Source organism: Budorcas taxicolor, chromosome 16 (assembly GCF_023091745.1).
Source record: "Budorcas taxicolor isolate Tak-1 chromosome 16, Takin1.1, whole genome shotgun sequence".
Taxonomy (NCBI): Eukaryota; Metazoa; Chordata; class Mammalia; order Artiodactyla; family Bovidae; genus Budorcas; species Budorcas taxicolor.
The window spans coordinates 69,941,289-69,957,345 of record NC_068925.1 but is presented as its reverse complement, the minus strand read 5'-3'; positions in this window follow the sequence as shown (position 1 = coordinate 69,957,345).

The window sequence follows — 16,057 nt, the reverse complement described above, 5'->3', positions numbered from 1 at the left end:
GGGAGAAAGTCACACCATACTCAAATAAATAATGCTAACATAACAGAAGAGGTGGCAAGAATACACAGAAAGACTATACAAAAAAGATCTTCATGACCCAGATAATCATGATGGTGTGATCACTCACCTAGAGCCAGACATCCTGGAATACAAAGTCAAGTGGGCCTTAGGAAGCGTCACTACGAACAAAGCTAGTGGAGGTAATAGAATTCCAGTTGAGCTATTTCAAATCCTGAAAGATGGTGCTATGAAAGTGCTACACTCAATATGCCAGCAAATTTGGAAAACTCAGCAGTGGCCACAGGACCAGAAAAGGTCAGTTTTCATTCCAATTCCAAAGAAAGGCAGTGCAAAAGAATGCTCAAACTACCTCATAATTGCACTCATCTCACACGCTAGCGAAGTAATGCTCAAAGTTCTCCAAGCCAGGCTTCAACAATATGTGCACCATGAACTTTGAGATGTTCAAGCTGGTTTTAGAAACGGCAGAGGAACCAGAGATCAAATTGCCAACATCCTCTGGATCATTGAAAAAGCAAGAGAGTTCCAGAAAAATATCTACTTTTGCTTTATTGGCTATGCTAAAATCACTGCAGATGGTGATTGCAGCCATGAAATTAAAAGACACTTATTCCTTGGAAGGAAAGTTATGACCAACCTAGATAGCATATTCAAAAGCAGAGACATCACTTTGTCAACAAGGTCTGTCTAGTCAAGGCTGTGGTTTTTCCTGTGGTCATGAATGGATGTGAGAGTTGGACTATAAAGAAAGCTGAGTGCCGAAGAATTGATGCTTTTGAACTGTGGTGTTGGAGAAGACTCTTGAGAGTCCCTTGGACTGCAGGGAGATCCAACCAGTCCATCCTAAAGGGAATCAGTCCTGAGTGTTCATTGGAAGGACTGATGTTGAAGCTGAAACTCCAATACCGTGGCCACCTAATTCGAAGAACTGACTCATTTGAAAAGACCCTGATGCTGGGAATGATTGAAGGTGGGAGGAGAAGGGGACAACAGAGGATGAAATGGTTGTATGGCATCGTCGACTCAATGGACATGAGTTTGAGTAATTCCGGGAGTTGGTGGTGGACAGGGAGGCCTGGCATGCTGCAGACAATGGGGTCATAAAGAGTTGGACAAGACAGCAACTGAATTGAACTGAACATAACAGGAGACCTTTGTGGATGCATGAGTAGGACGAAAGTGCAAGATACCTGTTTTTCCAGTCTCTTTTCAAGGCCCACCATACTTGCACCCTTTATGTTACATACTGTCTCTGTTTCATCATCTTTCCTCATATCTCAGCTCTCTCATTCTTGATATACCCCGATCGCTGGCCACCAAACCTGGCCACCATATTATTGCCCCACTTCTTTTCTTTTATCCACCTCTCAGGAAAATGCTCCCTGCCTTCCAAAGGGATCATCCTCTGACTTAAGTCAAAGAAGAGAGGGCCCCCAGATCCATGCCCATCAACCAAGGTCACAAATGAATTATTGCCTTGTTATTTCCTTCTGGAAAGAATTTCAAAGATTTTGGGGATGTGTTCTTTCAAGCTGAGAGGAGAAAGATAAATCTGTCCTCTGGGACACTGTGCCAGCTCCCCTGGCAACTGCAGTTGACCACATGGGCCATGGTATCAGCAAGGGTCATTTATACCAGGCAGCCTCACTCTAGGCTGATCACTAGTTTTTCCAAAGAAAATGTATAAGATGCAGCCAACTGTTTACTCTTTAAAATTTGATACAATAGCAATATATATTAATCAAGTACACTTGAGAAAGGTAATTAATTCACACACATTTGCACTATTTTCAGCAAGTTTTAAGAAGAATAAAACCTAGGCACCATTAAGTATCTTGCCTATTTCAATGTATTCATTATTCTCTACTAATTTCACCTTAGATCACAAACACACTTTGAATCATGTCTTAAAGGTGCAAAGTTCCTGGTCATATTCACCGGTCTCAGCTTGCTGACTTTCCCCCCTGCTCTCGGCCCCCGCCTTGTCTTTCAGCCTTTCAGGCTTGATGAGAACACACAGTTTTCCTCCCACACTGACATGTGCACGCGTGCACGTGTGCACACACACACACACACACACACACACACACACACACACACACGAGTCATCACCATAGGCTCCATGGAGCACACTGCCAAGGAAGAGTTTACCCTCCTCTTACTGCTGAAAGCCATCTATTACCCAGGAGAGGGAAAAAAAAGTTTACACTATTTTTCTGGAGAGCTTCTTCATTTTGATTTCAACCATTTTAAACTTTGTAATGAAACAGAGTCATTAAAAAAGAAGGAAAGAAAGAGAAGAGAGGAGAAAAGGAAGGGAAGGAGGAGGGAGGGAGAGAGGAATGAAAGAGAGAAAGAAAGGCTCTCTGTAGTCTTTAAAATGCGATTGATAAACTCAAAAGCATAGTCTGTTAGAGCCTAACAGATCTGGTGCGTGCATGCTAAGTCGCTTCAGTGGTGTCCAGGTCTTTGTGACTGTATGGACTATAGCCCACCAGGCTCCTCTGTCCGTGGGATTCTCCAGGCAAGAATACTGGAGTGGTTTGCTGTGCCCTCCTCCAGGGGATCTTCCCGACCCAGGGATGGACCTTGTGTCTCCTCTGCACTGGTAGGTAGATTTTTTGCCACAGAGTCCCCAGGGAAGCGACTTGATAGCTATGTGACCCTGGGCAAAGTACTAAAGCTCTCCCACCTGAACTTCCTCACCTGTAAAACGAGGAATGATGAGCATGTCTCTCTCATAGGGTTGCAGTAATGAGTAGTAGTAAGGTTGTGGTAAGTGAGTCACTATGTAGGAAACTCTTCAAACAGCACCTGGTTCACATCGAACTCTCAATGTGTTACGTACGTATTAATATCATCACCAACCTCATTCTGTAGATTTCTTATAGAGTGGATTTCTTGCCCTCAGCAGGAAAATACATCTGAATCTCAATCCAAATTCCCAGGAGAAAGAATATGTCTTCAGGTGTCAGTGTAGGGTCTTAGAGAAGGAGCAGGCTTGGTGCAGCCCTCTGGGTGGGAAAGAGAATTCTCAGACAGGAGAGCGCCCAGGGATGCTCCTCATGGTAAAGAAGAAAGTGACCTCCTAGGGAGGGGAGTGACAGAGGGAGGAAGGAAGGGAACCAATATTCCCTGAGCACTTGCTACGCACTAGGAACAAGGCTAGGGCCTGTATGTACGCGATCTGAAGTAGTGCTTGTGACGGTGTTTCAGTGTTGTAGACTGAACTCTGTCCCTCTGAAATTCATATGTTGAAGTCCTAAGCCCCAACAGGGCTGTATTTGGGGATAAGGACTTTACAAAGCTAATTAGGGTTACATGAAGTCATGACGGTGGGGCTCCAATGCAATAGGACCCGTGTCTTTATAAGTAGAGAAAGAGATTCCAGATCTCTCTCTACGTGTGCACAGAGGAAAGGCCACGTGAGAACACAGAAGGAGGCCATCCTCCTGCCAAGGAGAGAGGCCCCTCCAGAAACCAACCTGGCAGCACCTTAATTTGGACTTTCAGCCTCCAAAACCGTGAGAATATTGGTTTCTGCTGTTCACACCACACAGCCTGTAGTGTTTCACTATGGCAGCCCTAGCAGGCTGATACACTGAGGTTAGTGTTTTTGTTGTTTAACAGAGGAATAAACTGAGATCTCAAGACATTAAATAGCTGCATTTAGACGAGTACCTAAGTACCTATGTACATGGCAGAACCAAGATTCAAATATGGACCTCTCTAATTCCAGTTGTTCATGTTCTTTCTAAACCATCATGTGGCCGCAAAGTTTATTGAGTATCAGGATAGTTCAGGAATAGTGTTAGGTGGTGGCTGAGCTTGTATGGTCAAAAAGGGAAATTAAGCCATCAACAGGGTAGAGTCAAAATTCCCCATGAAGAGGACAGTTGTACTTGGCTGATGTTAAATTCTACAAATAAGAAGGCACATACCCAGAGTATGTATCTCCGATTATTTTAAATCCTTCTTTTCCCATGTCTTTCTGAGTGCAGCTTGTAAAAGGGGGAAGGTAAGCTGCTGCCATATGGTCTGGGAGCGGCTCCTTTCAAAGACGTCTAATTTTCACTACTAATTATTTCATCAGAGAAGCCTGGTGTGCTGTAGTCCATGGGACTGCAAAGAGTTGGACATGACTGAGCGACTGAACAGCAGTATCTATGTCATCAGCTCCCAAGATTCCTATGAGTTAAAGTCCTCACTGTTTAGCTACATGAACTCCAAGAAGTGGCAGTTTGGGTCCACGGTCCTTCCTAAAACACAGATGGCCTTCGCCTTTTGCCATGAAGTGACTGTTTCTGGTAGTGCAGAGTCATTTCTGTTCATGACCTAGATCTCAAAAGGTCAGAAATACCCTAATTTCTAAGAATAGTGGCTTGTGAATCTCTCAGGAATCCATGAACTGAGCTAAACTGTTCTTCGTCCTATTTATATCCCTACCTGGGCCAGCTCTGAGGAAGGTACACAGCTATAGAATTTACCAGGGCTGGCCAAGGAGCCATCAACACCTCGAGGGGCTGTGTGAGGGCAGGTCAATGAGAGCTGTAATTATCCCTGTCTAACCATCTCCAAAATATCTGCTTGTTGTCATTTTGTGACATGGTAGTGGCTATAGGTGCCAGGTTGCTAAGAATAACTGGGCTAGAGAAATCCTGAGTGGAATCTTAAAATCATTCTTCATAGGAGATAAAGTGATAGCTAAACACACTGTTATAAAAAAAAAAGAAAAGTCAAGTCAGCCAGGACATTTCTGAGTAAAATGTCAATAGATTCCCCCCTCTCCACTGTGTACATTTTCCTTTCCCACCAACCTCAGAGGAAAAATGTTTAGAGCCAGGGCGTCAGTCCGTACCTTCTCATAATGATGGCATTCAGAATAAAGGGGCCAGGCGAGATACAGCCCTTTTGCTGACACTGTGTTTGCTAATATTTGCAGCTGCCCTAAAATCTCCCTGAAAATATATCCAGCCTGAGGAAGCTGGATTCCAACTGTATGGGCAACTGACTCTTCTCCATCTCGTGTCCTGAATGTGACATTTAAATAAAGCCCCAATAAAAGGCAATTCATTAGTTTGTTCTTTTCCCCTCACCTCTTTGGTTCTGAGTTTATTTTTAAATGTAATTTAAACACCTAAATGAGATTGTCAATAAATAATAATGCAAACTGTACTACTGCATTTATGGAAGTCAAAAAAAAAAAAAAAAGCTAGATAGACTTCCAGATGGATTACAGATTCAGAGGACAGGGTAATAGGACAAGAAAGGGTGCATTCGTTCCTAACACTGGCTGCTATTGCCAGAACCCCCCTCTGCAGGGACGGGCCATGAAAAGAATCTTCTGCTGTGATTAGCAACAAGGAACAACCTTTGCTGGGGGAGGGAAGAATCAGGTCGTGTTTGGGATGCCTTTCTACAGAACATGGACTCCCCAGCCTGCAGGGGTGAGATAGGGTTACCCCCAAGTATGGGCAGGGCTCTGTCAGTGAATCCCATAGCACTAAATCAAACCTTCCCTAAGACCCAGCTGCTTCCTGGCTGCCTCCCCTAGAATAAGGGGTGACTCAGAGTGTGGCTGACTCCCTGACTTCAAACAATTCTGAGTAATTCCCATGGACCCAGACAAGGGCAATTAGAGGACTGGTTTGGAATGACCACTGAGGATCGAAAGATACTTCTGGTGGCCAGCAGGGGAAAGGCAAATGGCCTAGGAAGCTCCATTTTGAGATATCTTCTGCTACAAGAGGAGACAGAGGTACCTTCTGACATCCTAAATCTTAAGATGCTGCTGCTGAGTCACTTCAGTCGTGTCCGACTCCTAGCGACCCCATGGAGTGCAGCCTACCAGGCTCCTCTGTCCATGGGATTTTCCAGGCAAGAGTACTGGAATCGGTTGCCATTGCCTTCTCCCTTAAGATGCTAGAAGGAGCTTACTCATGTAGGAGGGCGTGTCCTGGCCTTCCCTCCACGATGGGCGCCTCTGAGGTCCTGGGATACACAAAGACAGAGCTTTTATATGCTGAAAGAAAAACTTTCCAATCTGATTTCCAACCCTACTTCCCTGGCTTCCTCTGCCCCCGGGATGCCGCCATTTGGCTGTTCCTTGAACATACCCTTGGAGTACTCCCCACCCCAGGATCTCTGCACGCGCTGTTTCCTCTGCCGAGAACTCCACTCTTCTAGGTGTTTTTTCACTTCATTCCTTGGACAGAGTTTTCTCAACCGTCCTGTCAAAATAGAACCTCTTCACACTCCATTCTCTATTCCTTTGTGCGCATGCTCAGTCATGTCTGACTCTTTGCGACCCCGTGGACTATATAGCCCTCCAGGCTCCCCTGTCCGTGGAATTTTCCAGGCAAGAATATTGGAGTGAGTTGCCATTTCCTCCTCCAGGGGACCTTGCTGACCCAGGGTTGAACCCACGTCTCCTGCATCTCCTGCATTGGCAGGTGGGTTCTTTACCACTGAGCCACCTGGGAAACCCTCTCTTCCTTTACCCTGCTCTAATTTTGTTGATAGCACATACACTACCTGACATTATCTATTTACATTTGTTTGTTTCTTGCCCCCCCACCTCAACCCCTGCCCCTCCAGACGCTCCATCACAGGTAGAGATTTTTGGTCACGACTGTATTCCACTGCCTGGTACATAGACCTTCAACAAATTTTTTATATTTGGATAAATAAAAACTGTATAATTTTTATGTCATTATATACAGTTATTTTCCTGTGCTAAGAATTCTACATGTACTATGTTATTTAATCTTTACAACAACCCTATGATGTAGGGGTTATAATCTCCCAGTTGCAGATGAAGAAATTGAGGGTTAGAGAGATGAAATAACTTATCTGTTTTTGTTGTTATTTCTAGCTGGTGGTTTCTGTGTTTAGGGGGTTTTGATGTTTGTTTGCTTGTTTGTTTTTGGTGGCACTGGGCCTTAGTTGAGGCACACAGGCTTTCTCTAGTTGTGGGACTTGGACTTAATTGTCCCATGGCGTGTGGGATCTTAGTCCCCCAACCAGGGATTGAACCCACGTCTCCTGAATTGGAAGACAGACTCTTACCCACTGGACCATAGGGAAGTCTGACTGTTTGTTTATAAGAACCTCAGTCACATGGAGTTAAGTGTTGTGCTTAGTCAGTCATGTCCAAATCTTTGCAACCCCATGGATTGTAGCCCCACCAGGCTCCTCTGTCCATGGGATTCTCCAGGCAAGAATACTGGAGTGGGTTGCCATGCCCTCCTCCAGGGGATCTTCCCAACCCAGGGATCGAACCCAGGTCTCCCACATGGCAGGTGGATTCTTTACCATCTGAGCCACCAGAGAAGCCTGGAATCTCCATTCCAAACACACTCTGTTCTTCAGTTTATACACTGCCTCTCTTTTGCTTATTTTATAATTTTCCCTCTTTATGCCCTGTTCCTAACTTGGTTCTCTTCCTCCAGATTTGCATTTGACATTGTATGTCTAGGGCAGTAAATAATAGTTAAGGGTCCAGCTAGTTTGCCTGGACTGACCTCCTGGTTTTGCCACTTATTAGCTGTAACATTAGGAAATTCTTGGTCATGATTCTTGAACATTTGATCTCTCTCCATTTCCTTTTTTTTCCTTCTGTGTCCCTAGTACAGAGACTTTAACACTTACCTGATTCTCCACGTTTCTTTTCTCTCCATTTTCCATTCTTTATCCTTACACTTTCTTTGCCTCCTGGGGAAACTCCTTAACCTAATCTTCCAGCTCATATATTTACTAGATACCTTCATTCTATAAGCAAGCCATTGAATTGTTTATTCAATAAGTGCAGGATTTTAAAATTATTTTGTCCTTTTTATTGAGGTATAATCAACAAAATTGTTAGATACTTAAAAATATATGGTGCCCTGATGTGATATATGTAACCATTGTGAAAGGATTTTGCCCATTAAGTTAACACGTCTATCATCTCACATATTTACTGTTGGCAGGTGGGTTAAAACATTAAAATTCTACCCCTCTTAACAGATTTCAATTACACAATAGTGTGATTGACCATAGTCACCAGGTTACACATTAGGTCTTCGGACATTATTCATTTTGTAACTGAAAGTTTGTGTCCTTTTACCAACCTCTCTCTATTCCCCTCACCCTTGAGCTCCTGTTTCTGCTCTCTGCTTCTATGAGTTTGATTTTTTTTTTTTTTAGATTCCACCTAGAAGTGACAATATCAGTACTGTCTTTCTCTGTCGGGGTTCATTCTAATTCTTTTACTTTTCTAGTGAAAGTGAAGTCACTCAGTTGTGTCTGACTCTTTGTGACCCCATGGACTGTAGCCTATCAGGCTCCTCCGTCCATGGGATTTTCCAGGCAATAGTACTGGAGTGGGTTGCCATTACCTTCTCCAGGAGATCTTCCCCACCCAGTGATCAAACCTGGGTCTCCTGCATTGCAGACAGGTGCTTTACCTTCTGAGCCATCAGGGAAGGGGTTACTTTTCTAGTAAGAACTGTTTATTCTCACTTTATGTTTCCAATATCTTCTCTCAGCTCTTCAAGCATATTTGTTATTCTGGTTTTAAATTCTTTACCCCTTTTCCATGTGTTCTGCTTTCTCTGACATAAGCTGTTCAGTCACAGTTCTCAGTATTTGCCCTCTGAACTCATCCTTGTTCCTTTGGGACCATTGTGTGTGTGTGTGTATGTGTGTGTGTGTGTGTGTGTGTGTGTGTGTGTGTGTGTGTGTGTGTTCAGTTGCTCAGTCTTGTCTGACTCTGCGACTCCATGGACTGTAGCCTGCCAGGCTTCTCTGGTCCATGGGATTTTTCAGACAAGCATACTAGAGTGGGTTGCCATTTCTTCCTCCAGGGGATTTTCCCTAACCAGGAACTAAACCCACGTCTCCTGCATCTTCTTCATTGGCAGGCTAAGTCTTTATCCGTGGGCTGCCTTGGTTAGCAAAATTCATCTGTGCAGAGGGGCAGACATCTATAGTAAGCTTATGCTGCTCTAGATGAGTTGGTGCCTATATTTGTTATGTGCATCTGTGGGAAAGGCACAGGGCTTTGCTCAACTGGTCTCCAAAGAACTTCTGAATTATCTTTTATTGGAGGCAGCCACTCTGTATCGTAAGTAAATACCATAGTGGGGATGAGAGCGAGGAGATGTGTGAGGAGGGGGTATTATTAGGGACTGGTCAGACCAGCTACACTCATTGCCATCTGCTTATACCCATACCTGATCTGAGCTCTGCCTTATAGTCACCCCATTGCTTCTGGCCTGTGCTCTGAAAATCCTGGCTCCACGGTACCTAAAGGAGGGGGCAAATCTGCCTAGGGCAACATGGATGAGGAAAGGGCAGAACTAAAACATTTCCCCCAAACTTGAGTCCCTGCTTGTGACCCCAGGGCTTCCCCACCCCTGGCCAGTTTCCCTGCTGATAGATCAAGTCAACTCCGATATTCTCCAAGAATTTCTTTCCGTGGCTAACTGCTGAGCACAGTTCCAAGGTCTGTCATCTCCCGTGGCAATTCTCCAGGAGAGAACACTCAATCTGTGTTTCTTTGCTATCTTGCCCTGAACCAGAAGCTTTGTAAATTTCCCAAGATCACCAGCTGTGAGTGATGGAGCTGAGGTTCAAGCTTTGATCTTTTTTACGCCAGTCCTTGTGATGTTAGCCTCTAAACTATGCTCAGGGTTTGCTGAAAGCTGATTGGGTCAAATTATCCATTCAACTAAAAAAATTATTTCATTCCAAATGTTTCCCACTAACCAAAACATGGACTCCTTGGAGAAAGGGCAAACTTCAAGTCTGAGGAAAGAAATGTACAAGAAAGGTATCCAAAGAACACTACGGTCATAACCTAAAAACTCAGGAACCACCTTGAAGAGATTCCCAGTGGGTGTAGATAGACCAATTTTAGCATTTGTAAGTATAATAACAGCAAATGGTTATAAAATTTCAACTGTGTTGAAACCTGTAAGTTCATAATGGTACAAGAAAAAGAAAAAGAAAAAAAACCCCTAACTAGTCACCATTGGAACCAACTCATTATCTTGAAAAATGATAAATGAAGGCATAGAAATAAATCACCATGTCTTTCCTAAGAAATTACTCCACTGGCAACCAAATAGTAGATGAGGAGGGGTTTTACATGATGGAAATACCCTAGATAACAAATGAAAGGGATGATGAAATTAGAATATCACTATTTCGAAACTTCTGATAAGGAATGGATCTAGGCAACAGCTTGAGTGGTTACTAACATCACAAAAAGAGGACTATTTTGAAGACTAAAGAGAGTCAAACATAGGACTATTTTGTTTTGAAAAAGATAATCTGAACCTGATCAGGCCTCTAGATAGAGTTAGCTACCAATTTACAAAACGTGCACGTCAGAGGAATATGTTCAAACAGATCTCAGAGATCAGTAAATGAGTATTAGCAAAATGTAGGCTGTGGTAGTGTCTAGAAGAAAACTTTTTTTTCCTTTTAAACAATACATTTCAATGGTGGGGAAGAAATAAGGTTAATGTATAGATTAAAAGAGACTTAAAAGACATATTAACTGTCACAACTTGTGGCCTATTCTGTATCCTGATTCAAACAGCATCTTAAAAAAAAGTTATTTATTCTATTTATGAAGACCTTTGAACACTGATTAGATATTAAGAAATTATTATGAAATATTTCAGATAACTGATAGTTTGTATGTTAAAAATAGCTGCTTCTGTTTTAAATATACATATATATATACACATATTTTAAAAATTTATTTATAGTTGAAATGTTATATTTCTGCTTTGCTTCCAAATAAGATAGGAGGTGAGAAATTTATGGGGGTATAGGTAAAGCAAGATTGGCAAAGAGTTTATGATTGCTGAAACTTGTTGATGGATATATGGGCATTCATTTTACTATTCTGGTTAATTTTGTATAAGTATGAAATAATAAACTTAAAAGCCTAATAATAAAAAGCTTAAAAAAGAAAAATATAAGAGTAATATGTCCTCATCTCAAATATTATTGAAGTATATAATTAAAAGATGGGTTGCATGTTTTCAAATCCTGTTTCCATCTTAAAATTCCCTGCAGGCGATCACTTTAATTCTATACTGATACAAAGGTTTTATGAGTTATTTTATAGCTATATATATGTTAAGTGCAAGAGAAAATTGAAGCGAAGCATTAGCTACTACAAAATGCTGTCAGCCATCCTACATTTTGGGTAGGATAGACACAAGACTGTAAGTTTTTTTTAAAGTCTGTAATTATACATGTTAAACTGTTAACAAAATAGAAGAGAAAAATGACAGTTTCATTTGTACTAAATTTGGGATTTGAAGCTATCAGAACAAGTTCCAAGATACTTCACTTAGGAGAAAACACAGTATAAACATTCCAAACTGAGGAAACAAATTTGTTTGGGATTGGATAGAAGGAAACTTCACTCAAAACAAGTAAACATAAGTATAGCTTAGGGCTCCTTTAGGTGGTACATTCCACTACTGATTTTGATTTTTAAGTTCTACTGAATTTATGCTACTGCTAAGTCACTTGAGTCGTGTCCAACTCTGTGCAACGCCATAGACGGCAGCCCATCAGGCTCCCCCATCCCTGGGATTCTCCAGGCAAGAACACTGGAGTGGGTTGCCATTTCCTTCTCAAAGGCACACACTCCATGATCCATGATCTGGATTTGAAGTCAGAAGACCTGAGTCTATTGGTAACCTGTGTGCTGGGAATCCAAACAACTGGTCAATCCTGTCAGTGAGGTTTTTAAAACTATCTGTTTCAGCTAGAAATACTCCATTTAAATAGTTGATAAATTACTCACAGTAGACCTGTCCAGGAAAGAGAAGAAAAGAAAGCTCAGCAAGCATAAGAATATAAATAGCCACCGAGTAGCATAACTACACAGACCTTATTTAAAAACAGAGAGAGAAACACTTAGGGTGTGCATCAATCTTATGATCTCTTTTCTGACAGGAAGCAGAAAGATGGACTTGTAGGGCCCTTCTGCATGCCAGGAACCACCTACTCCCACCCATCTGCCAGGCCAGCTCCATATGGTCTCTAAAATCAATGTATCTCTTTGTGAGATTTTTTTTTTGCCAATTAAGGAGAGCACATTTCCTACTCAATTTTTCTGCAAACTCCTCAAAGCACTTACATGACTGAATTTGTGTAAAATTTAATCTCTTTATTATAGATGGTATACAGATTAATACTGGCTAATGTTAATTATTCTTTTCTGTGTACCCAGCTGATATTAGCATTAATTCAAAAGTGTTTAATAAGCCCTTACTGTTTGTTAAGTGTTGATAATATACAGTTGAATAAGACATGTTTTGGGGTGAACTTTTTAAACAATCTTCCATATTTCTACTAAAGCAAGGCTCTGTTATCATCTTTTAATAATTTCTTATCTGTAAGACCAAATTATACATGAATACATGGTTTTTGATACAAATGAAGGGTGTTTTTTTTATAACAGAATTTGGGGAAAAGGTTCAATAGCTACTTTCCTTGAAACACTATTACCACGTCTTTCTATATTCTTTAATTTTAAAAAGAATCATTCGAATTCAGTGATACTTAAGGTAAAACTTGAAAAATATTATGATATCATCAAATCATGACGATTTAGGAAGACAGTCCTTAGGAGGAGCACAAGAATATCATTTCTGGCTAAAATAGCACTTTGCTGTAAGAACTGTAAATGAAGCATATAAAAGGAGTCTGACTTCAAAATTCCTAATATTTGAAAACCATACAAAGGAAGAAAACAATGTCAAAATAAGGAACTAAAAATTTTACTCTAAATAATAGCTGTTCTGCGAGTGAGTTACATCTTTATGTGTGTTTTCTATCTGACTGAACACACATTTTTATTGATTTGCAACCAGCAAAGCCACTGGTACCCATTTTAGTATAGAAAGCAAGCACTCTAGGAAAAACATTTGAGAAAACTCTCTCTATATTGTGGAAAAACATTTGAGAACACTACTATAGTAGTCATTTCTAAACCAAATTCTGTAACCGAGAAAGTAAATATTAATATATGGCCACACAAAACTATTAGTTTCCTCAAAAATGCACAGAAATAAGTGAGTTATAAACAGTTGGCAGGACAGGGGTGTAATTCATGTGTGAGACCCTCCACTCAGGCTGTTGCTGGCCAGGCCTGGGTCACTGGAGCACAGGCTGCTTGTCCATACTCTAAAGCCCCTGCTGAGCTCACCGATGTCTTAGCAAGAGTTTGTAAGAGGAGAAAGTGACATTTTCACTCATACTAAAACTGATATTTCATCGGAAAAGTTCAGCAGCGCCTCATTTTGGAGAAAACCTAATATAAAAATTCCAAACTCATGAACTAAATATATTGAGGGATTGTTTCCCATTCAAGGTAAATAGTCAAGGCTCTAATCACAGGCTCACTTATATTATGTGCTCCAAAATTACACGTCAGAATTCAAAATTTATACAAATTATACACACGCATATACACGCATATATACACACACATGATGTAGTATTTTGATTTGAGGTCAGGCGTGAGATTATTACAAGTTGTAACTGGCCATGTAAATCTACAATTCATTTGTGGGTCCTTGTTTCCCAAACTATACAGTCAGGAAAACTGGCCTAAAACCCTTTTTAACTCTAAACTATATGATTCTCTTATTTCTCTAAGATAAGTTTACTACGTCAGTGGTATAAGTTCACAGTTCCCTTATACACCTTGTCCCCAGACTCCCTATTTTAAAGAGCGGTGGTTTTGGCCAATGGTCTGGAAACTACACAATTGAACTTCCTGTGGTTTCTAGAACTTCGGCTTCTATACATCTGGACTTTGGGGGACATGTCAAGAAAAAATGTTTTTAATCTCCAAATATCAGCACAGAATTCTACCTGAGACTTTCTACAGGTAAAATAAAACAGTTGTGTTTTCTTTGAAAAATCTCTGGAAAAGCAAGTTAATACACCAAATGCTCTCTACCGTTTCTCTAAACATTAAGTTTCTAAGGTCTTCCACCCTTTGCCTATTAGTGGAGGACAGCATTATAAACAGGTAACAAATGAATGCAGATGGGGAAATAGCAGAATACTGAATTTTAGTTCATGAGTTTATTTTTGCCTATAAACGTACGGCTGTCGTTTTCTATTCCTATGTAAACTATAATCATTTACTAACTCAACAACTACAACTTGAACTCTTACTATGTGCTAGGCCTTGTGCTAGACACTAGAGGCAAGTAGATGGAACGAGACAGGCTCTGGCCTCATTAAAGTTACAGCTAGCACAGACATAAGCACTAAATAAATTGTTACACCAAATACATTCATAATCACAAATTGTGCTAAATGTAATGAAGGGAGAAAAGCAAGAGCATCAAGAGAAAGAGGATAAATCTCCTAACTTAGAATTTGGGATACTTGAATCTTCAAAACAATTTCTCTTTTATGCCAGGTCAGATGTGATCTCTGAGGCCAGGCTGAGTGTATCAGTCAGGGGTCTCCAAGAAACAAAATCAACAGAAGCTATATATATATTTGGTTTCCCTGGTGGCTCCGTGCCAATGCAGGAGACATGGGTTCGATCCCTGGGTGGGTCTGGAAGATCCCCTGGAGGAGGAAATGGCAACCCACTCCAGTATTCTTACCTGGAAAATCCCACAGACAGTAAAGCCTAAAGGGCTACAGTCTGTGGGGCCACAAACAGTCAGACATGACTGAGCAACTGAGCATATGCACAGACAGAGAGAGAGAGTCCTTTTAGGATTGACTCAGATGATTATGTAGGCCGAGAAATCTCATGATCTGCCATTTGCAAGCTGGAGAACCAAGAAAGCTGGGGGTGCAGTTCAGTTCAAGTCCCAGGGCCCGATAATAGAGGAGCTAACAAGAAGGCAATGGCAACCCACTCCAGTACTCTTGCCTGGAAAATCCCATGGACAGAGGAGCCTGGTAGGCTGCAGTCCATAGGGTCGCTAAGAGTGGGACACGACTGAGCGACTTCCCTTTCACTTTTCACTTTCATGCATTGGAGAAGGAAATGGCAACTCACTCCAGTGTTCTTGCCTGGAGAATCCCAGGGACGGGGGAGCCTGATGGGCTGCCGTCTATGGGGTTGCACAGAATCAGACACGACTGAAGTGACTTAGCAGCAGCAGCAGCAACAGCGTAAGTCCAGGTCAGATCCGAAGGCCTGAGAACCAGGAGTGCAGATGTCCAAGGACAGGAGAAAAAGGATGTCCCATCTCAGGCGGAAGGAGCAAATCCCCACTTCCTCTGCCTTTTTGTGCTATCCATGTTCTCGATGGTTTGGAAAATTCCCATTCACATCAGTGAGGGTGGGTCTTCTTTATTCATCTTATTAACTCGAATGCTAATCTCTTCCAGAAACACCCTCACAGCCGCTCAGAAATAATGTTTTACCAGCTATCTGGGCATCCCTTTGCCCAGTCAAGTCAACACATAAAATTAACCTTCGAATACAATGAAGAAAAAAAGAAAAAAACAATATTAAAGGAGAGAGTAACCTAGAACTTGGGATATTTGAACCTTTAGAACAATTCATCTTCTAAAAAATTTCCAAATTTTATTTATTTATTTATTTATTTGGCTATACCCCATAGGTGTACCCCACTTAGTTCCTGACCAGGGATTCAACTTTCAGGCCACAGCAGTGAAAGTGCCAAGTCCTAACCACTGGACTGCCAGGGAATTCCCTAAAACATTCATCTTTTATATAAGATGCTTCCTATACATCAGATGTTTTTTTGAAGATCAGGCTGGGGAATGTAGAATGTCCTTTCTCTCCATAACCCTCTCTCTGGTCTTCCTTCTTCATCCACAGGTTCCTGGAAACCAACTCTTTCCTTCCTTCTCTTTCAGAAACAACTAGGCCCCCTTGTACATCCAGCTGGGCTTCCCCTGTGGCTCAGTGGTAAAGAATCTGCCTGCAATGCAGGAGATGCAGGAGGGGCAGATTCGATCTCTGGATCGGGAAGATCCCCGGGGTAAGGCATGGCAACCCACTCCAGTCCTTGCC